The 13,069-nt window shown below is 46.4% G+C and overlaps 1 long non-coding RNA gene across 3 annotated transcripts in view; it reads left to right on the top strand.

Annotated features, from left to right (window-relative positions):
- The window catches only part of LOC109281627 (uncharacterized), a 98,078-nt gene that overhangs the window by 52,134 nt on the left and 32,875 nt on the right, over window positions 1-13,069 (top strand). Inside the window, exon 5 of one of the 3 annotated variants that reach the window (XR_002088331.2) lies at window positions 7,437-7,500. The exons of the other annotated variants lie outside the window; for them this stretch is intronic. This is a non-coding gene — a long non-coding RNA (uncharacterized LOC109281627). Of the gene's footprint in view, window positions 1-7,436; window positions 7,501-13,069 lie in introns of those variants that run through there. 3 annotated transcript variants of the gene reach the window in all.

Below are 13,069 nucleotides of genomic sequence, written 5' to 3'. Positions count from 1 at the left end.
TAATTATATATGCCAGGCTGAGAGGAAGCAACAGAGGGATTCTGGGTGAAATGTATGAAATATCATTGTTTATCATGACTTGGAAAGAAAGAGTTAGTGGTGAGGGGCCTGTGCATAATGGGCAGTAGGTTAAAACAAATTATTCTTGTGGTAGGTTCCTGTCAGCACGTTTACCCATCATGGGCCATGTGTTTTATAGTCATGCTCAGTTTTGGCTACATGTATTTAACTTCATAGCTGGTTTTCATTGCTGAACAGATAGACAGTGTATTTAGTGAGATTTCTGTGTATGTGATTATAAGATAAGGAGCTTTTTGCCCCATGCCAATTGGAGGAAAAAAACTCCTGTTACTTGTATTCAAGTAAATATGGTATGTTAATCAAGACAAGTATTAGCATAGTCTAACAATTGATTAACCTCCACTCTTGCCACTGTATCTAGAGAAAGCTTCTGAAGACCAGAAATAGCTCAACATATCCTAGGATCTTTCTCATGCTACAAAGGCTTATTAATAATACAAACCTTTATTTTTATATTTTGTGAGCTGATAAATTTTAAAGGTCAGTTTGGCCAGTTTATCTAGAAAATTTGGTAGTATTCATTTTTTTAACATTCTATTTGTTATGACATAGAATAGCCTATAAAAGCTAAAATCAGTCCCATGTTTTGGCTAGGCACATAGGAAAGTAATCCAAATGAAATATAACTTAGGAGATATGGACATAGTCATGAACATTGGTGTTTAAAAGACTATCAATCCAGTATTTGAATAACATACTAAAGAACAATGCTGATAATACACCAACAGATTGTGAACTAGCTTATACATAGAGCAGGTTGAATAATGAAAAAATAAATTTGCCTATATGCTTGTAAATAAATAGGACATCTTCAGTCTTCTAGCATTTTGTCAGGTCATATTATCCATTGCTCAAGAATGGTTAGTCATATGTACAGTATTTTTGAAAATATTCACGAATCGCAAATGTTTCATGAATTTTGTTATTCATCAAAAATTCATATTGAAAACTAGATTATTTCTCTTTTGTCATTCAATTGAGAAACTGAAAGATGTTCTGAATTATTCAGTGTGTCATTCAGTGCAGAACAATGAGTAACTAACACATTATCAGAAATCCGGCCTGGTTTGCAAACAATAGAAGGGACTAAATTTGCAATTTATAATTCAGCAAGCTCTGCTTATTAATTTTGTTTCTGCATTCAGTCATGACAGTTTAATGTAGGAAAAGAATCTTTCACAAAAATATACAGAACTTATTGAGGAAATGACAAATATGAAATAGACTAGAACAGTAGGTATGAAGGTAGAAATAGAACTGGTGATTGCATTTAAAGAAAGGTCAGTATTATCTACAGGCTTGGTGTTTTTATTTGAACTCTTACACATGCACTATGTCTAACCAAGCACCTTTGGTGCCATATTTCCTTTCCTTTATACCTTCTGTGCCCGCTGCTGCTCCAGAAGGCGCTTTCGGGCAACTCTTGTGCGGGCGGCTAACCGGATGTGCCCCGGGCTTGCTGGAAAGTCCCTGGAGGGTACCCCGGGAGCTGGTGGCAGGTCCCCGGAACTCGCTGACCGAGGTCTCGGCTGGGCCAACAGCAGGGGGGGTCCCCTTCTCTGCGGCGTCCAGTGCCAAAGCGCCCCTGGGCGGGTTCTCACAGGGCTCCAACCTCCCCTACACCCTGGCCAACGCCACCTTGGTTGCAGACCTTCTGCTCCTCATCCCCGGCCCGAGGACTGCGCGTCGTGGTCTCTCTGGCCCTTGCGGGCTTCTTTCCCGACGCCCTCGCTGGCGTCTCTGCCGGCGCTTCCCCGGTTCCCTCACCGGAATTCCTGCCGGCTCTATCCCAGTTCCTTCACCGGTGGTTCCAGCCGGCTCTTCCCGGTTCCCTCACTGGTAGTTCCTGCCGGCTCTTCCCGGTTCCCTCACTGGTAGTTCCTGCCGGCTCTTCCCGGTTCCCTCACCGGAGTTCCTGCCGGCTCTTCCCGGTTACCTCACCGGTGGTTCCAGCTGGCCCTCTCTCCAGGTTCCTCCTCGGCGCTTCTACCGGCTCCCTCATCAATTTCGCCGCTCTTCCTCGGCTCCGTGGCTCTCCCAGCCTCCGCCGCTCCCGGCACTGCTGCAGCCTCTCTGGCCCACAACAACGGCCCCCTGTGGGTGCCCGGTTCTGGTCCCGGGCTTCCCTCCGGGCCTCGCATCCTCCCGCAGTGTGCCCCCTCTGCCTTCGGGGCCGCACTTTATTTCCGCCGCACGGCGCCTCTCTCTGACGTCACTCCGCTCCAGCTGTATGAAGGCGTGGCTAACGAGCCGCGCGGGTGGTTCCCCGGCCTGCACGCCGCTACCGCTCTCACCTCCTGCGAAGCGTAAGCGAGCGTTTCCTCTGGCTCTGGGCTGGGGTCTCCCTCTAGCCCCGTTGTTCCTGGGACATAACCCCCACCTTAAGATGCCTTGGGGCGCTGCTTTGTCTCCCCTCCGGGTCGTACCTGTGGGGTCGGTCCATCCTTTCACTGGATCCTTTTGGTCCTCGGTCTGGTCTTCCTTTCCACACCTAGATAAGAAGTCCGCCACGGTATTGGTTTTCCCGGGTCGGTATATGATGCGGAATTTATATGGTTGGAGCGTTAATGCCCACTGGGTGATCCGAGCATTATCGGACTTGGCTGTACTTAGCCACTTCAGCGGGGTGTGGTCCGTCACTAGTGTAAACTCCCTGCCCATCAGGTAGTACCTGAAATAGTCCACCGCCCACCGAATTGCCAGGCATTCGCGCTCGATAGTGGCATACCTTTTCTCCGCCGGTAGTAGCTTGTGGCTCGCGTATGCCACGGGTCTTTCGCCCCCCCCTTCTTCCTGGGTGAGGACTGCACCCACCGCCATCTCTGAGGCATCCGTCTGCAAGATAAAGGGTTTTCGGAAGTCAGGGGTATGAATTATGACATCTTCGCATAATGCCCTCTTCAACTTTTCAAAACTTTGTATCATTTCCTTAGACCATCTGACTACTCCTGTTTTCCACCCTTTGAGGGCCCCTGACAGGGGTGCTGCTAACTCTGCAAAATGGGGTACAAATCGCCTATAATAGTTAGTTAGTCCTAGGAAGGACTGTAACTGGCGGCAATCTTGCGGGGCCGTGAAGTTCTGAATGATTTCCACTTTGTCGGCCAAAGGTTTAATTCTGCCCCTGCCAACCAAGAATCCCAAATATTTTGTTTCCTTCTGCGCCAAGGCGCACTTCCGAGGGTTTGCGGTTAGGCCGGTGTGCCTTAATTCTGTGAGGATGGCCCGAAGGGCGCTCTTGTGTTGCTCCCAAGTTCGGGTGTATACGATGATATCATCTATATACGCCGCTGCATATTTGGCGTGGGGCGCCAGGATCTGGTCCATTAGATGTTGGAACGTTGCAGCGGTGCCGTGCAATCCGAAGGGCATTCTAACAAATTCGTACAGCCCCCACGGGGTGCCGAATGCCGTCTTCAGCCGGTCTCTCTTGGCTACCGGAATCTGCCAATATCCCTTGGCCATGTCAAGGGTTGATATATACTGTGCGTCCCCTATCCTTTCTATCAGCTCTGCCACGTGAGGCATGGGGAATGCATCAAAAACTGCCATGGCATTCAAGTGCCGGTAGTTTACACAAAGTCTTAACGATCCATCTGGCTTACGCACTGGTACCAGTGGGCTTCTCCAGGGACTTCTAGATGGCCGAATAACTCCTAGTCGCAACATGGACTCAACTTCTTTATGGACGGTTTCTAGGAGATGGTGGGGAATGGGTCACCACCTCTCCCTCACTATTGCCCCAGGGGGCGTTTTTATGGTATGACACACGTTTCGAACCCAACCGGGTTCTTCGCGAAAGACCCCTCCGAATTCGCTTACCAGGTTTTGGGCCTCTAGCTGTTGTGCAAAAGTTAATTCCTCCCCCAGCCTGACTGGGGTATTTTCTGAAGAGGGCTCTGCCCCTCCTTCTGACCCTCGGGGTCCTAGGTCCTCGTCCTCAGCTTTGGAAAAAGCTGCCCATCCCTCGGGATCCCGCCACTCCCGTAGGAGGTTTACGTGATAGATCGGCTTCTCCCGAAGGTGTCCGGGTCTGTGAACCTCATAATCCACTGGCCCCACCCATCGGAGGATCTCGAACGGCCCCTGCCACTGCGTTAGGAGCTTACTAGCGGACGTGGGGAGCAATACCAGGACTTTTTGCCCCGGCTCGAATTCTCGCTCCTTGGCCCGGCGATCATACTGGCCTTTTTGGCGGGTTTGGGCTTCTCTTAGGTTCTCGTGGGCCTGGTCCCAGTCCAGTCTGATTCTCCTTTGGAACGTCTGCTGGTATGTCTTCGGCTCCTGGGAGGGTCCTTCTCCTTGTTCCCATTCTTCTCTTAGGACCTGTAATAGGCTTCGCGGGCGATGCCCCTACACTAGTTCGTATGGTGAGAATTTAGTGGATTCTTGGGGGGGTGTCCCTGAGAGTGAATAGTATTAAGGGGAGGAGGAGGTCCCATTTCCGGGGATCCCCCTGTATGCACCGGCGCAATGCCCGTTTTATGGTTCCGTTAAGATGTTCTACCACCCCATTGGTCTGGGGATGGTAGACCAAGGTGCAGAGCTGTTTTATCTGGAGGGTCCGGCATACCATCCTCAGAACTCCAGACATGACATTTTTCCCTTGGTCTGTCAGGATCTCTTGTGGGATCCCCACTCGGGCTATCCAATTTATTAGTTCCTCCGCGATATGCGGGGCAGTTACAGTTCGCAAGGGGATTGCTTCCGGGTATCGGGTGGCATAGTCCACGATAACTAGGATATATTGGTGACCCGAGCTACTGCGGGGCACTGGGCCCACGACGTCTAAGGCGATCCTTGAGAACGGGGTGGTGATAACAGGCATGGATTGGAGGGGGGCCCGAGGAGGGTGTTCTGTTCTTGTCTTTTGACAAGTGGGGCAGGCCGCACATCGGCAGGCTACTTCCTCCCCCATCCCGGGCCAAAAAAACCATCTGCTCACCTTCGCAAGGGTTTTGTCCCGGCCCAGATGCCCCCCTATGGGGCTCGCATGCGCCAACTGCCAAATAGCCTGGTGGAATTGGGTGGGCACCACTAGCTGCGGACACTCGATCTCCTCCCCCCTGCCCCCTTGTAGGCGGTACAGGAGCCGGTCCCTTACCTCGAAGTGGGCCCGTCCTTCTGGCGGCGACGCAGAGGCCCCCTGGGTACCTTGGGCCTGTTCTCGAAGTGTCCCGATCTCCGGATCCTTCTCTTGGGCGTTGCGGAACAGGAGACTACTCATAAGGTTGTTGAGGTCCAACACATCTGCCTCATCGGTTGACCCTTCGCCTTCTTCAAGCTCGCCCAACCAGCCCTCTTGGCTTGGGATCTTTTTACGGGCCACTTCTGCATCCCTCACCCTGTCTAGGATGTCGTATATTGGCGCCCAGTTGCGCCCCAGTAGCATTTCACATGCTAACCGGGGCACCACGCCCACCAGGAGTTCTCCCTGATGCTCCATTACCCGCAGGCAGACCCATTGGCGCTCGGTCTGCTTCGCAACCCATGGAGGCAGGCTATTCTCATGGGGGGAGCCGTCCCACGATCATGCGGTGGTATCAAATCTCCCCTGACGAGGGATTGAGCACACCCTGAATCCAGGGTAGCTCGCACGGGGCGACCCTCCACCCATGCCGTGACAACCGGGCGCTTCCAAGCCACGTTCTCTCCGCCGACCACGTAACTGCAGTCCATAGGCTCGCCGAGCCCTTGGCCTCGCCACCGTTCTGCTGGGGCTTTTGTTCTGTTATCCGGGACCCATCGTTCTGTGGAGTGCCGCGGGCATTCTCTGGAAAAATGGCCCTTCTGCCCGCACCGGAAACATACCGTATCCCTGGGAGCCCCTCGGTCGGGCGGACGCCTGCGCTCCTGTTCTCGTGGGGCTGCCACCAAGGGTCCCTGGCTCTCTTGGGCAACTCTTGCGCGGGCAGCTAACCGGATTTGCCCTGGTCTCACTGGAAAGTCCCCGGAGGGTACCCCGGGAGCCGGTGGCAGGTCCCCGGAACTCGCTGACCGAGGTCTCGGCTGGGCCAACAGCAGGGGGGTCCCCTTCTCTGCGGCCTCCAGTGCCAAAGCGCCCCTGGGCGGGTTCTCACAGGGCTCTGACCTCCCCTATACCCCGGCCAACCGCACCTTGGTCGCAGATCTTCTGCTCCTCGTCCCCGGCCCGAGGACTGCGCGTCGTGGGCTCTCTGGCCCTTGCAGGCTTCTTTCCCGATGGCCTCGCCGGCATCTCTGCCGGCGCTTCCCCGGTTCCCTCACTGGAATTCCTGCCAGCTCTATCCTGGTTCCCTCACCGGTGGTTCCAGCTGGCTCTTCCCAGTTCCCTCACTGGTGGTTCCAGTCAGCTCTTCCCGGTTCCCTCGCCGGAGTTCCTGCCGGCTCTTCCCGGTTCCCTCACCGGAGTTCCTGCCGGCTCTTCCCGGTTACCTCACCGGTGGTTCCAGCTGGCTTCCTGAAGAATCCATACAAACAGGTGCAAAACACTCAACTAGATAAATTAGATGAGCATAGGAAAACAAAACTAATATGCAAGTAAAACCAGGAAACAAATAAAAACAACTATACAGCATGTGGGGAAAAGAGATTCCATTTGTTATGAGCATTTACGTACAAACAATAGATAGATAAACTCAAAGTTTAAACTGGGATAAAGATAAATAGAAAAATGGTGGATGAGGGCCACTATAGTTCTGGTCTAGCCACTTTGAAAAAGAGCTATGATTTAAAACTGCAAAGGATGTAGATGGCATCTGATCCTGTGGCATTGCAACCACTCTACTTTTCCTTTCAACTTAAATTGGTTTAATTCCCAAGTAAAGAGAGTTCTCTCTCTCTCAGGTAGCAAGAACACCAAATGAACAAACAACCTCCCCCACAATGAAAAAAGCTGGGTTGACCACAAGAATCCAACAAAATAAATCTCTTTAATCAGTTTTTCCCAGGTGTTTCTCCTAAGACCAGCTTATCCTTGTGGTTGGTGTTCAGGGCTGAAGGGTAGCTAAATAAAATAATCCCACTTCAATTGGAGCTGGCCAACTCTTCAGATGCTCTGGTTCCATGCTTCCCTGAAAGATAAGGGGCCTTTGCACACACCATGAAATTGTCCTGTAAAATGGCTTAAATGCCCTTTTGCACTGTTTCAATGGGTTGCTGTTTATGCTGTCGGTGGCGTATTGCTCATTAAATGACTTTGGGATGTAGTAAAATAAAACATGTCCGAGGTATTTTAGTTTGCTACTTTACAGCTGAGGAGGAAAACCTTGGGCCCTATGCAGCTCAGGGGCTGTGCAGTCAGCCTGTGCAGGCAGGCTCCACCAAAGGGAAAAAAAAACAATGGTGAGCCTGATCTTTTTTTTTTTCCTCCCCAGAGCCTGCCTTACTGCCTGAGCTGCACAGGGGCCTGGTGCTTCCTTCTGTGGCTGCGGTGCAGGTAAGGATTGGGGCCAACCCTTGTGTACACACCATGGGGGTTTACTTTGGTTTAAATTGAAGTGGGATTTTTAAAAACCCACTGCTTCAGTTTAGGGGGAATTAAGCCAAAGTAAACCCCTGTGGCACATACAAGCAGCCTAAGGCTTCCCCACTTTTTCAGCGGTGACTAAGTGAAAGTAAGTCTCCTTCCTCCTGCTACTTAGGGTGCTGACAGATATGAAGGAGGTCCCGTTCCCCCCCCCCCAGCATTTTACCAGAAGAGGAAATGAGTTAGTTTGACCTGGCTCCCCAGCATCTGTATAGATTGCATACTTCAACAGGGCTGTTTGGCAACACTGAATATAGGAGTAGACATGGTCTTCCTTGCCTATAATCACTCACATCTTGCAGATGAAAACAGTAATGATTGTATCTACAATCTTATGTAGTTCAGAGTAATATTTTGAGCCTTGAAGAAACGCAATATATGGGAATTATATTTCAAATGCACATATCAGACTCAAAGTAAATGTAATATGAACCAAGCTACCTGAACTAGCCTCTTTATGTCAATTTGGAACACTTACTGATGAATCTATTGGAGATTTTAGGAACCAAAGATAATGAAGAAAGATCATGTCACTATAGTAGTCACAGTTGGAACTTATGGTATTAGTATTTGCAGCAACAGTAAGCAAGTAAAAACACAGCTACAAAAAGTGAAAAGCATTAGAATCCAATGGAAAGGCTGTAAAGTTGTCTAGTAATTTCAGGGCTACATAGTTAAATGAAATTTTTCAGCTTTCTTAATAAGAGAGATTTTTAGAGAACTGTTTTAAAAAATGAGAGAGATTTCCATATGTATAACTAGTTAGAAGGAGCCCTAAATTGAAGCAGTGGGTGTAAAAAAATGCCACTTCAATTTAGGGTTGATTAAACCCCCATGTCGCTTCCTGCAGAGCCATGGAGCTGCACGGAGCCCAGTGCTTCGCTCTGCAGCTGTAGGGGCAGCAAACGAAAACTCCTCTAGGGAGTTTTCGTTTGCTGCACCCCAAGTCATTTAAGGCGCATTACGCCATTGAATTTCCTACGGCAGCTGGAATTAATGTGCAATACGCCGCTGAGGCATGCAAACTCCTACACTATTAAAATGGTCAAAAGCATTTAGCTGGCTTTAAAGTGTCGTGCACATGCTTGTTGTTTTGTCTACATATGGCCCAAGGTATCAACATATAATGGTCAAGAAAATGGAGCAACCAGGTATGTTTTGTGCAGGACTAGACTTGACCTTAGCCCACAAGAGGTTGGGAAATGATACTGTTTTTACTGACATACCATATACACCTTCTCCCCTCCCCCCAAGATTAGTCTTCCAAAAATGGGATTTCTAATCCAGAATAGACAGTTGACAGAATGGCTACAAGGGGCTGGCTCCCTCCAGCCATATGGAGAACGGACAGTGTCTGCTGCAAAGCCAAAAGCTGGAGGTGTAACCATTGCCTAATTGGCAGCAGCTCTTGGGTGAGCTGCTATATATATGGAAGCAGCAGGAAAAAAGCTGCTGCCAAATTGGCAGTGGCTATGAAGGGGTTATACTTCCAGCTTTTGGATGAGCAGAAAAGGACAAGTGATGTTGATGAGCGTGCTGCCCCTGCTCCATGCAGGCAGAACAACAGCCATGCCTGAAATTATTTTTTTTTCCTGTACTTTACCTTTCTTACTTGGGGGCATGTGGTATGCAAAGAAATATGGTAATACTTGTGTTCAGGCAATGTCTTTGTGTGTGTGTGTGTGTGTGTGTGCGTGTGTAGCTCTTTATGCAGTGTTCTTTATTCACAGACTTTGAGCAAGCTCTGTTTCAGTGCCTACGGTCTCTTACTTGACACACAGGGCATGTCTACATGCCACCCTACAGTGATGTAGTTGCACACTATGTCACTGTACAGTGCACTATGGTGATGTAGCAATCATGTGGTCCTACATGTTATTGGCAGCTACATTGCCATAGCAGCATGCTGCCCCAGTATAGTGCATTGCTACAGCGATGTAGCAGCAAAATCTAACACTGTGCCTCACACACGGTGCAGTAACAACCCATATACCACCCATATCGCTTTGTGCTTTAGTACTTCCAAAGGAAGTAGTAGAGCATGGCAACATGTAGACATGCCCAAAATTCTCCTAACAAAGACTAAATACCACTTCACTAATTGAATCCTTGTGAGAATTTCTCTTGCCTCAGTCTTTGGGTGTCATTCTGAAATATACTGAGATGTCAGTGACAACTTGTCACTTAGATTTTGACCTTTTTATTTTTTAAACATTAAGTAAATGTCTATGTGAAAAGCTGTTTTGTTTTCTAAGGGGGAAGTGGCAGAAATCTTTAGAAAATATTCTGAGGAGGCATTATGACAGTTTTTTAACCCTGCACTCCCACTTTTTTTATACAGAATTTTATAAAAGCTGACAGTTTTTGGAAACAAAAGATTCCTTGAAAATGGCATTTTCTTACAAAAAATGTATTTGTAAACATAATATAATCTTCTCTGGAACAGACTTCCTAGAAAAAGCCTTAAAAGTCTGCATTGCTGTAGAATTGGCAAGATTGCTTAATTTCCATGAGCTTTGTAACTACATGGCCACTTTTTGTCTGAATAGTGCTGGAACTTAATTTTAAAGTCTGTTGATTTTCTTTTCCTTAATGTTTCCAAAAATGCTTAAATTAACAATACACGTACCTGAACATTTTGATGCTTTTCCATAAGCAGGCAGCTACATGCATATATTTATTTTTTTGTTGTGCTACCTGAAAAACTGGTGCTGATTTTGTAGAATTATTACGCTGATGCAGTAAGTGCTGAATGATGAAGTAAAAATCCTTGCACAGCCCAAATCATCCTGCCCAGTGTATAATTATTGCTGTTTAGGGTGAGCTCTGTGCTGCTATATCAATGTATAGTATGGAGCCAGAAAAGGCTCTAAATCCAAGTTTGAATTTTAAGTCTGGTAAGTAAATTATTTTTATAGATATTTTATTTGTTTTACTTCCCCCTGGAAGCCCCTCCTACATGTAGGAGCTGCAACATTTCAAGATGAAAAATTTCCTAGATAATTATTAATTTAAGCATCAGCTGTGCATTAAGCACTGTGCTATACAAAACCAGACACATTTCTTACTCCAAGAAGGTTATAGTCTAAAAGATAGAGATGACAAAATTACTCGGCAAGATGCAAGCATTGGCAGTAGCACTGAATGTTAACAGAAAAAAATGAGCTGAAATACATGTGATATATAGTCCTCAAGCCCCTGACAGACATTACACTTTAGACCCGATTAACTGGTTAATCACGTAGTAACCCAGCCACACATTCATTCAGTTGATGGCGTGATTAAACTGGGAACAAGCCACAAAGTTATAACATGAAAAATGTGTAATTGCTTTGTTGCTGGTCCCTATTACATCATAAATTGAATATGTGGCCAGTGCCAATCAGCTCACCAGTGACTGGGGATCACAGCTCCTCAGCTGACCAGTGACCTGGGGAGCACAATGGAGCCTTGAAGGGCTTGGATGTGCTCCCATGGCCAGGAGTCCTGATCAGCTGACCTGGTCACAGTAGTAGTGGGCACAGGAGCAATGGGCACCTGGTACAGTTTATGCCAAATAAAACAAATGGAGAGGCTGATAGTCCCCATTCTGAAACAATATCTTCTTTTTTCCCTCCTAAAATTATTTAACTATGTCTTTTTGTATACTTGGCAGCCACTGGTGATATTCCACAGGTTAAAATGATGTCAGTGAAATGAGGATTAAACATTCTTTGACAATAGATGGTAACCTTAATAACCTTGAAATGAAAGTCTCATTGTAGAATCTCCATAGAGAAAACACAGGAGCTTCTTAAGTGTTATATCAGATCCCACGAACCCAGTATGGATTCCAATATGAACATTTCATATTCTGTCATAAAAGGCACAATGACTCAAAACTGAAGTCTCAGTTGAAGATCAATTATGGATTCAAAGACATAAAAACATTCTATGAATCAGAGAAATTAGTATTTGGGACATAAAAATAGTATAATTTAATTGTATTTTACATTAAGTACAGTATTATCTAAGAATCCATGCCCACTGTGGCCCCATTCACTTATCACTAAGATGATAAAATCATCCTAGGATATAATTAGTGAAAAGTGAATCAATCTGGATAATTTAAAAAGAGGAAAAAAACTCTTTATCTCACATTTCAACTGAGCCAACCTTTTTTAAAGATTATTTTTAAAATTGTTTATTTTTGGTTCCATTTTAACGTTTGCTTGTGCTTCTCATAATCTTCCTGAAACAAAGTTGTACACTAAAGGTGAAAATGATATTTTTTGACATTTTTCCTTGGCTGGCTATTAGACATCAGGTAAGAAATTGTATACGTAATTTATTACTGACTATAGAGATTTGGGAAAAAATGTCTATTGTTCCTCATCAAATGTGTTTGCAACAGTGCAAACAAGATTGAAAGTTAGCAATTTGTAATGTCTTTACTATAATGCAGAGGCATAACTAAGAAGTTTTATCCCTGGGTGACAGCGGAGACTGGAGCAGTGACTGCTGGGATGGCAGAGGCAGCAGCTGACATTCTTGTACCTCTTACAGTCAGCACCCAGGGCTTGCCTACCTCTAGTTAAACTATTGTTATATTGTTATTGGCCTAAAGTTTAGTAGAGGAAGCAACTTTAAAATACAACCGCGCATTTTATTTTTATCCACTGTCACAGATCTCCCTTATCAGGACATCAGCAAACTGAAAGGATAGAAAATAAAAGTTCTATGACAAGGGCAGACTGTCAAATATTTTGCTGCAGAAAAAATGCATCACAGTACTTAGCACAATGTTACATTCACCTTTCAGTGCTAATAAGCGCTTAAAAATGTCTTGTTCCTGGGTAGGGGGTCTGTAGTAGACTCCCACCATATGTCCCCTGTGCCATGTTCCCCATGGATTTTCACCCAGAGGGTCTCAAGTCGTCCACCCTGGGCACCAATGTCAGCTTGCAGGGAAGAATAGCTTTTCTTGACATCCAAAACATTTGAGATTAGCAACTCTCATCAATGCCTGTAAGTAAAGTTAGGCAGACAGGGTTCTCTAGGTAGATGTGGTATCTTTTATTAAGCCAACTAAATAGTTGGAAAAATTGTTCTTTGCAAGCTTTCAGCCACAAACACCCTTCTTCAGGCAGAGAGTCTGCTGGTAAATTGTGTGTGCTCCTTGGTAGAATAGAAGCCAGTATGCAAAATGCATGTCTGGGGTTCTCAGATGGCAGGCAGGTTAGAATATGCCATAAATCCAATGTCTATATTTAGTCCATGATTTTTTGTATTCAGTACATTTATGAAGTGAAGTTCATAAACTAGTCTACAAAAGGTGTTTGGTAAATTACCTTTGAGGATTAGAACTAAGAGATTAGAGAGTGAGTGATGGTCTTGTGAAAAATGTAAGCCCACATGTAATTGGATATTTTTGTCTTTGGTAGATTTTACGTGTGTTCATTTTGGTATACAGTTGTTTGGTTTCAGGATCCAGAATGGTAA

The sequence above is a fragment of the Alligator mississippiensis genome, chromosome 2 (genome assembly GCF_030867095.1).
Source record: "Alligator mississippiensis isolate rAllMis1 chromosome 2, rAllMis1, whole genome shotgun sequence".
Taxonomy (NCBI): domain Eukaryota; kingdom Metazoa; phylum Chordata; order Crocodylia; family Alligatoridae; genus Alligator; species Alligator mississippiensis.
The sequence above is the reverse complement of the archived record's forward strand: the minus strand, read 5'-3'. Positions and strand labels throughout refer to the sequence as shown.